This window comes from Acomys russatus, chromosome 3 (assembly GCF_903995435.1).
Source record: "Acomys russatus chromosome 3, mAcoRus1.1, whole genome shotgun sequence".
Classification (NCBI taxonomy): domain Eukaryota; kingdom Metazoa; phylum Chordata; class Mammalia; order Rodentia; family Muridae; genus Acomys; species Acomys russatus.
In genome coordinates, this window is record NC_067139.1 from 21,669,165 (window position 1) to 21,682,318 (window position 13,154).

A 13,154-nucleotide genomic window follows, 5' to 3' on the forward strand; every position below is an offset into this window, starting at 1 on the left:
GCAATTGTAACTTTTTCTTTAATAGTTGTCCTATTGACTTCTCAGTTCACAGATTGAGAGTAGTGTGTTCTTTAAAAGAGGCTTTTTGAGGCAGGGTGATGGCTCAGTTGGTAGAGCACTTACATTCAAGTGCCAGCACCAAGTTTGATCTCTAAAACTCATGTCAAGATGTTGGACCCCGTGGCTCATATTTATAATCTTATTACTGGGAGGTAGAGACAGGCACACACCTGGGTGTACTAGCCAGCCAGGCTAGCCTACGTGGTGAGTTCCAGGCCGGTGAGAGGCCCTGCCTCAAAGAGAAAAGCTAAAGCTGAAAAAGACGGCTGACACCTGCGGAATAATAGCTGAGGTTGTCCTCTGCCTCCACAGACACGTGCATGCACATGAATGTGTGTGGGCACACACAAAGAAGCTTTCAAATGCCATTATCATAAAACAATGATGCTTTCTAGCTTTCTTTTTCGCTTCTGAGTGTGGAAGTGATGGCTCAGAGGGGAGTAGCACTTGTTCTGCAAGCACAAGGACCCAAATCCAAACCCTTAGGACCCACATAAAAAAGCTCAGTATAGCTACGAGTGATTGTGACCCCAGGATTGCGGTGCAGAGAAAGGAAAACCCCAGTAATTGCTGGACCATAAGACGTACTTTCCTCCCCAAAAGTATGGGGGATTAGGGTGCACCTTATGTTCTGATTGCTGTTCTTACTGTTTTTCTTGTTTTCCTGCTCTGAAAACTGGGTGCATCTTATGGTCAGATGTGTCTTACAGTCTGAAACATACAGTATGTCTCAGCTCCAGTGAGGCTGTCTCCAGGCAATAGTGGCAGAGACTCACAGAGGAAAGTCCTCCTCTGACTATCATATGCACACACACACTCATGTGCCCTCTCCACACTTTACAGTTCCTGATTTTGTATCATATGTACCTGCCTAACCAAAGGTGTTAGGACACCAGACCATCACAATGATGCTATTGGGGGACATACTATAGGGAGCTCAGACCAGAAAGCAGTTTTAGAAATAATTCTACCATAAGACAATGAAATGTTTACATCAAGGCAGGTACAGGACTATGGCTTCAAATGGACATCTGATAATATTCCTTGTTATAGGATAGTCTTTTAAAAGTTTCTACTTGTATATGCATCTGTCAGGCCTGTATGGCTCTGTACCTTGTCCTCCTCTTCCATCAGCCCCAACCCCCTGCATATATGAAGCAGTTAGCAAAACAATTCATCTGGTTCTCTAAGAAGGTGATACTGAGATTAACTCTGAGACGTGGTCCACAGGCTGGCCTCTCTGTGTTTGAGCAGCTCTACTTTCCATGGGTGAATCTTTGTTGTCTGGGTCAAGCAGGATGACTCCTTTCCTTCTGCTTCCTTTCATAATTTCCTCTTTTGTTAGTTTTTGTTTTATTGTTGTTGTTGTTTTTTGCTGGCTGGCTGATTGGCTGGCTTCGTAATGACTTTCGTCATTTCAGGAACAGGCCTGAGTAACAGGTCGCTAGCCTGTCTTTGGGCTCTCCCTTAGAGAAAGAAAGGAGATGCCCCTTACTCTAGGCATTTTGTCAAGATGTGGAAAGCTGGAGTGTTTGTGGGGATCATTTAGTGATACTTTTACATGGCTGGGCTGACTGGTGATGCAAACTCTGTATTTAAACTTCTTAAATGTACCAAACTGTGGGGTGTGTGTGTGTGTGTGTGTGTGTGTGTGTGTTTGTAGTCCTTGGGTGTCACTCCCAAGAAGCCGTCCACCTTGTGTATTAGCACAGGGTCTCTAATTAACCTGGAGCTTGCTGGGTAGGTTAGCCTGTCTATCAGGAAGCTCCAGAGATCTGCCTATCTCTGTCTTCCAGGCACTGGGATTACAAACCTAAGCCACCATGCCTATCATTTGTTTGTTTGTTTGTTTTAAAGCTTGGATTCTGAGGACTGAACTCAGGTTTGTTTTTATTCCTGTCAGTCTTACTGACTGAGGCAGCTCCCCAGCTGTAGCAATCCTTTCATATGTGAAAGGATTTCATATGCAAGAATCCTGATGTTTCCCAGAGCTGGAAATGGCTGTGACTGTCAAAGCCCTAGTGCACTTTGCTGAAATGCTAATAAACTTGCCTTAAACGCCTTGCCATGTCATCACATAACTCTGCCACAGTTTTAGCTTTGACTATGAAAGATGATAAAAGTCCTCTTGGGGATTTTTCCTTTCATAAATAGAACCATGGATCCTGTTTCCCAATTCTTTAAGAAAGCTGGATGAAGGAGTGCATACAGATGGCGAAGTTCCTGGAAACAGCAGCTCCATAGTCCTGTCAGAGGAGGAGGGGCATCCCTGGGTGAAATGGGAAAGAAGTAAAACCTCAAGTCTGACCAGAGACAAACTGGGCCCCTCTGCTGCCTCCATCCACCTGAGATGGAGAAGGGTCTTTTCTTGTAGGTGAGAAGATGGCCGTGACACAGTTATAGTAGATTCCATCACTCCCAATGACTAGTCGAGGACCGGCAGGCAGCATTCTGTTGCTGTAACAAAATACCTGGGCTAAATGTTTTACATGCTTTCACTCACGGTCTCAAGTCTTGTTTGGGACATGTGGCGGCACAATTCATGGCAGTGGAAGAGATCTAATCATCTTCAGGCAGCCAGGGAGCAAAGAGAAAGAGGAAGGGAGGGAGGCGCCCTTCAAGGACACACTGCAATGACCTAACCTCCTTCCACTGGGCACTAGCTATTAAATGCCTCACCATCTTCCCAGTAATGTTGTAGGTGTAAGACACTGCCATTTGCAAAGCACTCACACTCCAAACAGTATCAAGTGCTACATGAGTCCACCAGAAACTGCTTACTGAACAATCCCTACTAGGTGACCCATGACCTTGGTTAATGACCACTAATCTGTATTCATTGTTTACCAGCAGCTTAACAAGGCCTTTAATGACCTCAGTGAAGAAATTAGGAAAGTACAGCCTAGATGACCGCATGACATGCAGAGAGCCTGTGTGCTCGTCTGGCTGATCATTTTGGGATCTGAAGTAAGTGTCGCCAATATTTCCTTTAATTATATCAGACTAGTGTCTCGATCCCCTGGGATATTCCAACGCTTGACTCAGTAGACTCTTCATTCTTAATATGCCATTAATCAGCTACACTCATATGCATGTGTCTTGAAATGGTTTTTTTTGTGTGTGTGTTTGTTTTGTTTTTTTGTTTTTTTCAAGACAAGGTTTCTCTGTGTAGCCTTGGCTGTCCTGGACTCACTTTGTAGACCAGGCTGGCCTCGAACTCACAGTGATCCGCCTGTGTCTGCCTCCCAAGTGCGGGGATTAAAGGTGTGCGCCACCACGCCCGGCTCAAAATGGTTTGTTCTTATGTGGAGATTTCTATAGGCATTTTCAGTAAACTCTCATTGAAGTTTATTATACATTGATTATTAGGTACAAACAGTAAGCACACAGTTGGAGACTTTTTTACATTCATGGATTTGCCGTGTCCTTAGGCCAAGAAAGAAAATATTACTATCACCCCAGAAACCCCTCTTTGTCCCTATCTGTCACTTTGCACTCAAAGTCAACCATCTGTGATTCTAACACGGTATGCTAGCATTCTCTGGCTTCGGGGGGTTGCTAGTATAATGGTCGGCCACCTTAGATACATCTCCACAGACAGAGAACATGCTTGCTAACACTCCACCTCAGCAGCTGTAATATGTAACTCTTTTGTTGCCCTCTTTAATGTCCCAGTGTGCACTGGACAAGCTTGATACAGCATTATTGAGCTCAAAGACTTCAGATGGTTCGTTTGTTGGCTTTCTCAAACAAGGTACCTGAGATGCTTAACTTATAAGGAGGAAAGGTTTATTTGAGGTGGAAATTTTGGGAGTGTCAGTCCCTGGTCAGTTGGTCTTGTTTTGGGACCTGTTAGGCATCACGGCAGGGTGTGAGATGAATAGTAGATGCATGCCACTCACCTCGTAGGTGGGTGCAGGGGCGTGGCTGGAGATCCTACAGTCTTCTTCAAGGTAGGTGGAGCCAACCTTGTTATTTAACCGGCTGACCAAGAGTCTGAACATCTCTTTGATGGCTGATGCATTTCAATGATACTTCTGCATCAAATTTAAGCCAAAACTTTATACACCTGTAGGATATGCACACCAGAGACTGTCTATTTTCCACCTTGGTTTTTCTCTCCCTATTTTCAGGAGACATCTTTACTGGGAGCCTCTCATGCACGCCTTCCTTAACAAGTCTTGCTCTCCATAGTTGATCATGGTCCCACCCCACCCCCGCAATGCTCTGAGTGACCTACTGTTTACTACTCAAACACCATCGCAGTCACCAGGAGTCCCCTTTATTACCACTACATCCTTCTCCTCTACACAAAGCTTCATTACATAGCCTAGGTTGCCTTGGAACTCAGGGTTCTCTGCTCTCTTCCTGCCCTTACTTCTACCATTAATGCAAACCCCCCATAGGGAATGTTGGCTGGAAGGAGATAATGGGTAACAAAGAAAATGTTAGGAGTCAGGAGGTCAAGTGGGTGGCTAGGCTAGGTAACAAGTCCTGTCTTAAAAGCAAAAAAAATATGGGGCTGGAGTGATGGCTCAGTGGTTAAGGGCACTGGCTGCTCTTCCAGAGGTCCTGAGTTCAATTCCCAGCAACCACATGGTAGCTCACAACCATCTGTAATGGTGTCTGACTCCCTCTTCTGGTGTGCATGAAAACAGAGCACCCACACACATAAAAATAAATAAATAAGTAAATAAATAAATATTAATAACAAAAGCCAAAAATACTCAAAGACAACAACAGGATGGCATGCATGGATTCTCATTATTTACATGAAATTCTATCTTACGGTTTTCTCCTTCTCTCTGTATCCCTCTTTCTGTCCCTCCCTTCTTTTTGATGGTTGGGGATCAAACCCAGGGCCTTGAACATGCTAAGCACATGCTTAACCATGGATCTATGTCCTCAGCCCTCAGCCTGAGTTTTTCTTTCATGGGTGAGTCTCTGTGTCTCCACATGTATTTGTGAAGTGGTAGGCAGCCATGTGTTCTGCAGATCTTTCCAAGACCCATCATGTGCTAGCCATTGTGTTGGATTTTGAGTTTCCCAAGAGGAAGTGCAGGCCCTGGGGGAGCATGGAATCTCACACTGGGATGTTTTATAGATGTGACCTTCAGAGTTTAAGTAGCATCTCATACCTTCTGTGTGTGGTTCTGGGGAGTAAACCAAGACTTTCTGCATGCTATGAAAGTATTCTTCTACCAAGCTACATCCTCAGCCCTCTAATTCCTCAAAATGGGGACTGGGTAGAGAGATGGCTCGACAGTCAAGAGCACTTGTTCTTGCAGATGACCTGGGTTCTATTCTCAGCACCCACATCTCTCTGTAACTCCTGTTCCAGGAGATCTGACACCCTCTTCTGGTCTCTGCAGGCACTGCATGCACATGGTACATATATATGCATGCAGGTAAAGCATTCATATGCATGAAATAAATAAGTTAAAAAATTAGTGCATCAGATAATAATACTGTGCATGTTCTTCTGGGATGAGTGGACAATCTAATTCTGTACACACAGCCCTGGGCTTGATTCTCATCACACACACACACACACACATACACACACACACACACACACACACACACACACACACACGAAGAAATACAATTTTAAAAATTAAAGAAAAACAAAACAAAAAATCAAACAGGAAGAAAATATCAAGCATCTGGTTATATGAGAAGTCATTTGTGTGTCCTTATAGTTACTCCTTCTAGGCTCACTCAGAAGCATTCCCCAATATTTCATTTAAAAAATTGATACATAAGCCAAATTTGGTGGCACATGACTTTAATCCAGCACTCAGGAGGCAGAGACAGGCAGATCTCTGTGAGTTCAAGGCTGGCCTCTTCTACCAAATGAGTCTAGGACATTCAGGGCTGTTACACAGAGAAACCCTGTCTCAAAAAAAAAAAAAAAAAAAAAAAAAAAACCCAAAAAATAAATAAATAAAAATAAAATTGATGGGGCTGGAGAGATGGCTCAGTGGTTAAGAGCACTGTCTGCTCTTCCAGAGTTCCTGAGTTCAATTCCCAGCAACCCCATGGTGGCTCACAACCATCTATAATGTGATCTGATGCCCTCTTCTGGCCTGCAGGTGTACTTACAAATAGAATGTTTATATTCATAAAATAAAAAATCTTAAAAAAAAATTGATATGCATGCCTGTGGTCCCATCACTCAGGGAAGCAGAGACAGATGGATCTCTGTGAGTTTGAGGACAGCCTGGTCTACAAAGTGAGTCTCTATACAGAGAAACCCTGTCTTGAAAAACCAAAACCAAACAATCAACCAACCATCCAAACAAAAACCAAAATAACAAAAATCCAAAAATTGATATGTATGGGTGTCATGTTTTTCCTACATGTATGTCTGTGCACTGCATGTGTGCTTGTTGCCCATGAAGGCCAGAAGAGGACATGGGATCCCCTGGAGCTGAAGTCGCAACTGGTTGTGCACTACCATGTGTGTGCTGGTAATCAAACCCAGTTCCTCAGGAAAGGCAGCCAGAACTCTTAACCATTAGGCCATCTCTCCAGCTACCTGCCACTGAGTATTGAAATATACATTGCTGACGTGTAAGGAAGAGAGCCTCTCTGTTTCATATTCTTCATTGATTGATTGGTTGATTTTGTGTGTGTGTTGATTGATTGTGTGTATGTGTGTGTGTTGCATGCTTTCTTGTGGATTGTGTGTGTTCATGTCGCTGCCTCTAATCCCCCAGCACTGGAATTACAGGTGTGCATGGCTACACCTGGCTTATTAAATGTGGGTGTTGGAGGGGTTCCGACGCAGATTTTCCTGCTTACTCTCCTAGCATGCTCTCACCCACTGAGCCATCTCCCCAGCCCTCTCCTTTGTGTTCTTATTGAAAATATTTAAGCTCAGAGCTTTGTCTTAACCAGGGAGTCCTTCCCAGAAAGGAATCCTGGATGCAGAGGTAAGGTGAGCCTTCTCTGCAAGGTACCATTATCCTGTCTGCTTGGGGCTGTGGGTGAGCAAACTGCTAGATGTGTGGCCCTTATTGATTGCCCCAGGGAGGAGATGTTTTATCATGGGGCTTATGGGCACTGTCCATAGACTGCATAAAGTTTTATGCCCACAATTACCATTTTTGAGAGCACAGAGATGTTCAATTATGGTTAATAAAATACAGTATTTTGGAAGAGCCATGCTTGAGATTGAATTCAGGGTTTGTAGTAAGCACATATAGTCTACTATTTAGCTACACCCCTACTGTTATTGGGTGAAGTTTTTTTCCCCCTCAAGTTCTGTCTTAGAAAAAAAAAAAGAAAAAAAGAATTCAGCCAGAAGACACAGATAGTCTAAGCAGAAATATGTTTAGTAAAGAAAAGCATACAATCTAAATAGCTGAGAAAGCCTGATCCACAGTAAACTGCACCTTGTGTGTCCCCTGCCTATTTAGTCCTTTGTGTGTGTGTGTGTGTGTGTGTGTGTGTGTGTGTGTGTGTGTCTGTGTGTGTGTGTGTGTCTGTGTAGGTCAAAGAACAACTTGAGAGAGAGTCAGTTATCTCCTGTTACCATGTGGGTCCCAGGGACTGAATCAGGTCACCAGGCTTGGTGGCAAATACCTTTACCCACTGAGCCACATCTGGTGCACACTGTGTGTTTTGAAGGAATTTTCATGAATATGTACTTGGCTGGAGGCATCGTTATAGGGCTGAGGTGGTCAGTCCCCCCTCCCAAAGCTGGATGAACTCAATCTTCATCTTAGAACATCTTTCTCTGTAATCGTTTCTAAAAGCCCACAAAGTGAAGATCAAAACCACAAAGTAAAAACTATTTTAATGGAATCGGAGGTCTCCTGGGGACCTCTTGTTAGTGCCCACATGTGGCACCTAAGAAGGTCCCATGGCACCTTAGCTTCTGGCAAAGTAGGAAGATCCCAAATGGCAACTTCAAAGATTTTTTTTTTTTTTAACCACAAACAGGCATCTAACCATCAGGACACACCGCTGCCAGGGCATGACTTCAGTTTCCTTGGTTATGTAGAATCTCCTGACCTTCCCAATCTCAATACTAACACATAATTATTCTTCCCTTCATTGGTTGCTATCCAAAGTATAATTTTTGCTTAGGTGCAGATGCACAATTTTTAATAATAAAATGGTCTGTGTAATTTAAAAGTTAAGGGGGTTATTGAGAGTGTTAGTTATCTGTTTAACTCATGTTTGAGCTCCTCTTACCTCTATAAAAATGAGGTGTTGACTTTACAAGACCATAAGAGTGTCTAGAACCGATCTGTGATTCCACTCTGTACATGATATGATAGTCTTGATTGTCCCATGGTATTTACAAATCTACTCAGGTAAACAGGAAGTGAGCACAGGCAGAACTAAAGGACATGTTAAGAAAATGCAAGGAGAAAACACACTGTAAAAGCCCATCAAAAGGCTGTGAGCAGGGCTGGAGAGATGGCTTAGTGGTTAAGAGTACTGCCTGCTCCTCCAAAGGACCCGGGTTCAATTCCCAGCACCCACATGGCAGCTCACAACTGTCTGTAACTCCAAGATCTGACACTCTCATACTAAGGCACATTAAAATTAAATAAAATATTAAAAAAAAAAGAGGCTGTGAACACAGAAGAAAGGCGAAGGGATTAAAAAAAAAAAGCAAAGGGAGGGAGAAAAAGGAAGAGAAGGGAGAGAGAGAAAGAGAACCTGGGAGAGCCGGCCTTGCTGATTAGCACTGAGTAACCATGGAGTGATAACCTGGTCCGTGAACTTATTTTGTCTCAATAAAATCAAGATTACATGAATCCACTCGTGGTGTTATTCTGAAGTTAATAGCAAAGCATTTTACATGCTGTGTGTTGCCCCTGTGGCTGAGATGATACCTGAGACAACAAAGAGGACAGAGTTTTTCTCTCTTCCTCTGTGTCCCTCCTTCCTTCCTTCCTTCCTTCCTTCCTTCCTTCTTTCTCTTGTCTCATGGTTTCTGAGGTCTCTCTCCATGCTGCTGCCCCACTCCTCTGGGGCTGAAGCAAATCAAAGCATCATGATAACAAGAGTAGGTGCTGAAGATTGCTCTCGCCCCCCAGGGAGCAGAGAGAGAACCGCACAAGGGAGAGACCAGCGTGGGACACACCTTTCAAAGGTGTGACCTTATCTTCCCCATTCCTCAAATCAGGCCCCACTTTCCACCACCTCTCAACAGTCCACATAATTATGAGTTATCAATGGGTTGATTGAGCAGGCCTAAGCTCTCATGATCCAGTCACCTGTCAACGGTGGGATCCACTAGCTAGAGACCAAGTCTTCAATATGAACTGGGGGTGGGGGGGCCATACCTTATCTAAACTGTAATACACACAAACTAAATGGTAACATCTTCTTGTTTTATCAGGCTGTGAATCCTCCAGGATGGGAGGTGTGACTTGCTTATTTTTGCTTTCCAGGAACCTACACAATGTTTGGTTCATAACAGGGACTCCAAGAAAGTTGTTGAGTGAACAGATAGAAGGATGGTGTGGTAAGTGTTGTATTTTGAATGGATCACGGGCTTTGGGAACCTGGGAGAGTCTTAGGATGTAAAAACTTGTGTGGACCAAGTCGGAGGCATTGCAACAGGAAAGAACATAAGTACCAAAGAAAAGAGGCAGGGGCGAGCCACATGCATGCAGGGTAGAGATGAGTTAGTTAGTTAGTTAGTTAGTTAGTTAGTTAGTTAGTTTTTTTGAGTCAAGATTTCTCTGTGTAACCTTGGCTGTCCTTGGACTCACTTTGTAAACCAGGCACCTCAAACTCACAGAGATCCACCTGCCTCTGCCTCCCAAGTGCTGGGATTAAAGGCGTGTGCCACCTCACCAGCTGGCTCATTAGAGTTTAAATGTGGAAGTTCTTGCCTTGAGTTTCACAGGCCAAGCTGTCAGGGTGCACCTCGTCTTCTGACAGAGAGAGTTGACAAAGAATGTTCTGGATGATGACATTAGAGAGGACTCCGTGAAGACTAGCCTGATGCCGATGAACATGCACTACAGAACATACAGAGTGTCTAGGAAAGGTCATCCTGTTCTACTCAGGAAGTGGTCAAGTCCCTGACTAGGGGGACAGCTCTCAGTGTGAAGAAGGACAGAAGGCAGATTAAGGAGTCTATAGACTATGAATTCTTAGAGTGGCTGTTTAAGCCAGGAGCCATACACACTGACTCCTGAAGCGAGGTGATGCTTACGGGACTCTTCTGGTAAGTTCTGAGCTGGAGATGAGACAGGTTTAAATTGGAGGGTGGATTGGGGAGCGTGAAGCCTGTGAAATGAACTGGCAAAAGCATTTTCTCATCCAAGGTTCCCTCTTCTCAGATGACTCTAGCTTGTGTCAAGTTGACAAAAAACTGGCCAGCATCAAAACTCAGCTTTTATGATTGTTGTGCCTTACTATGAAAAGGTGGATGCTGGGCATGGTGGCGCACGCCTTTAATCCCAGCACTTGGGAGGCAGAGGCAGGTGGGTCTCTGTGAGTTTGAGGTGCCTGGTTTACAAAGTAAGTCCAGGACAGTCAAGGTTACACAGAGAAACTTTGTCTTGGGTGGGGAGGAGGGGGGAGGGAAGATAACAGAAGTGATTCAAAAGCCAAAGGATTTATTTCAGCTCATGGCTCAGAGGGTACAGTTTGTTTTGGTGGGGAAGGCAGGGCAACAGGTCCCATTCCTGTCCCTGGCGGTGGGAGTATGAGGTGGTTGGTCACATCATGTGTGAGGTCAGGAAACAGAGAGCACACAGTCAGGAACCACCTTCAAGAACCAACCCCCAGGGATCCAGTCCTCCAGCTAGGCTAGCCCACGCTCCACCCTCCCAAAACAGCACCACCATCTGGGGACTAACTGTTCCAACCCACGAGTCTGTGGGAGGCATTTCATATTCACTCTGTAACAAGGAGCATGCGTGGACCAATGGGGAGTCCATGTCATGAACAAAGAGGTCTGCTTCGTTCAATTCTGCATATATGGGCAGAGTGCGGGCTGACCTGTTCTAGGGTTTGCAGGATGCAGATGGAGCTGCTAGGTTTTCAGATGGAACCAGAGGCTAAGCAGACAGAAGAATGGAGAGATGCGTGGTCAGAATCTATCATCTAGGGTCTGGCGAGATGATCGGTGTTAAGGAGAACCCTCCTGTCCCTAGGGGTTTTTAGCCTGTCCCAAATTAATATAACAAGAACCAAGGCCTTGGACCTGATTTCTGTGGCTGTGAAGCCCATTGCTTCTATCGTAGTTCCCTTATTTATAGAATTATTATCATTCAAGTGTTTTTATTACATTTTTTTCCAGGAATAAAGAAAAACAATTTGAGGAATGACGACAACAACAAAATTGTACATAAGACCATCCATTTGTTATTCTAAGTTCAGGGATAATCGCTTTTAGAGTTTGGAGAATTTGCTGACGAGGGGTTTGGTAAGAATCCTGGGGGTACCCACCAATTGTATGCTCCCTGAGCAAAACACTCTAGCCATGCAGTTGGGAGCACAGCACTTTTGGATTAAGAGAACTGAATTCAAATCGCACCCTTGGTCCTATCCTCTTGGCAAGCCAAGCCTCAGTTACATATGGTAAGACTTGGGGTTGGCGTCATGGATTAACTCAGACAGAAGATGGAACAATTAGTGTGATGAAACATTCCGACCCAAAGCCACTTAGGGCAGAAACGGTTTCTTTGGTGTACACTTCCCTATCATAATCTACCACCGAGGGAAAGCAGGGTAGGAACTGAGGCTGGTACTGAAGCAGAGACCCCAGGAGAATGCTGTTCACTGGCTCTCTCTCCAAAGTTTGCTCGGTTTGCTTTCTCACACAACCCAGGACCACCTGCCGAGGAGCGGCACCACCTACGGTGAACTGGGCCCTCCCACATTAATCATTAATTTAAAAAAATGCCTTTCAGACCTGCCTATAGGCTAATGTTATAGAAGCATTTTCTCAACTGAGGTTCCCACTTCTCAGATGACCACGTTTGACCAAAAATGTAACCACTGAACAAATTAACTTTCCTGGATGTTGTGACTTATTCCTAAAAGGTCGTGTGTGGTCTGGGGCAGAAAAGCGTGCTTAGGTGACAGACCTGGAAGTTGGGCGGATACCAGAATAACAGCAGTGGGGATCCCATGAGCCTGAAGGCTGTAGGAAGGCCTGGGGAGATCTATGATGGCAACCAGGAGGCTGACTTCCAACGTGTAAGGATGCAAGCCTTGAAAATTTGAGAGTCCAGGGAAATGAGTACGTGCCTGCTTTGCAGCATACTAGGAAGCTTATCCTTTTCCAGCAAGGGAAGAAAAAAAAAAAAAAAAACCCTTGAATGGGAGACGAAGATAGAAGTGTGAGCCCTCTGCAGGAGGAGGAGCCTCTCCCTCCCAGTAAGCTTCGTGCTTGGACAAAGGTGAGTGGACCCCCTGCTGATAACAATCAACCAGATCCAAATGTGTTAAAAAAGAAAGAAAGAAAGAAAGAAAAGACAGTTTCTTGCAGACCCTAACCCACACAAAAGGTGTCAAAAGCTGGCTCTTTGAAGAAAAACATCCCAAAGGTACCCTGGAGACAAGCCCCAGGAAGTGTCCTGGGAGTGTCCTAAGCTTAGTTTAAAAACCCCCTATAGCTCTCTGTCCTTACCTTGCTTTAATTATAAAGCTTAGTGAATTAATCTAGTTGTTTGACTCTTCACCGTGTTTATTTTAATCAAGTGTGGTCGGGCCTTTCACAAGCCAGAGGCTCCCTAACCTTCCTGGAACTGACGGAGACTTCTATTGTCTCAACCCAGCTGAGCACAGCTGCCCTGAGCTCCCTCCCTGCCTAGAAGGCCTTCTTTGCAGGAAGGAGCCTTCTTCAGCTAGCCTCCAGAAGGCTGCGGAAAACTCTGTGACCAGATTCTCAGCCCAGCCTCCCAGAGAAAGGAATCCACATAGGGAGGGCGAGGCAGTGATGGTGCGCATCAGTGATGAGGAGGCATCATGGTCTTTTGAGGCTTTATTTTGGCCAGTAACTCTGCGAACAGTAGTGGTGTTTCTCCTGCACTGGGTATCCAGCTAGATGATTGTGAAGGTTGAATCCCGCCCTCAAATTTAAGATCTCAGAATGATAGAGTCTAGGA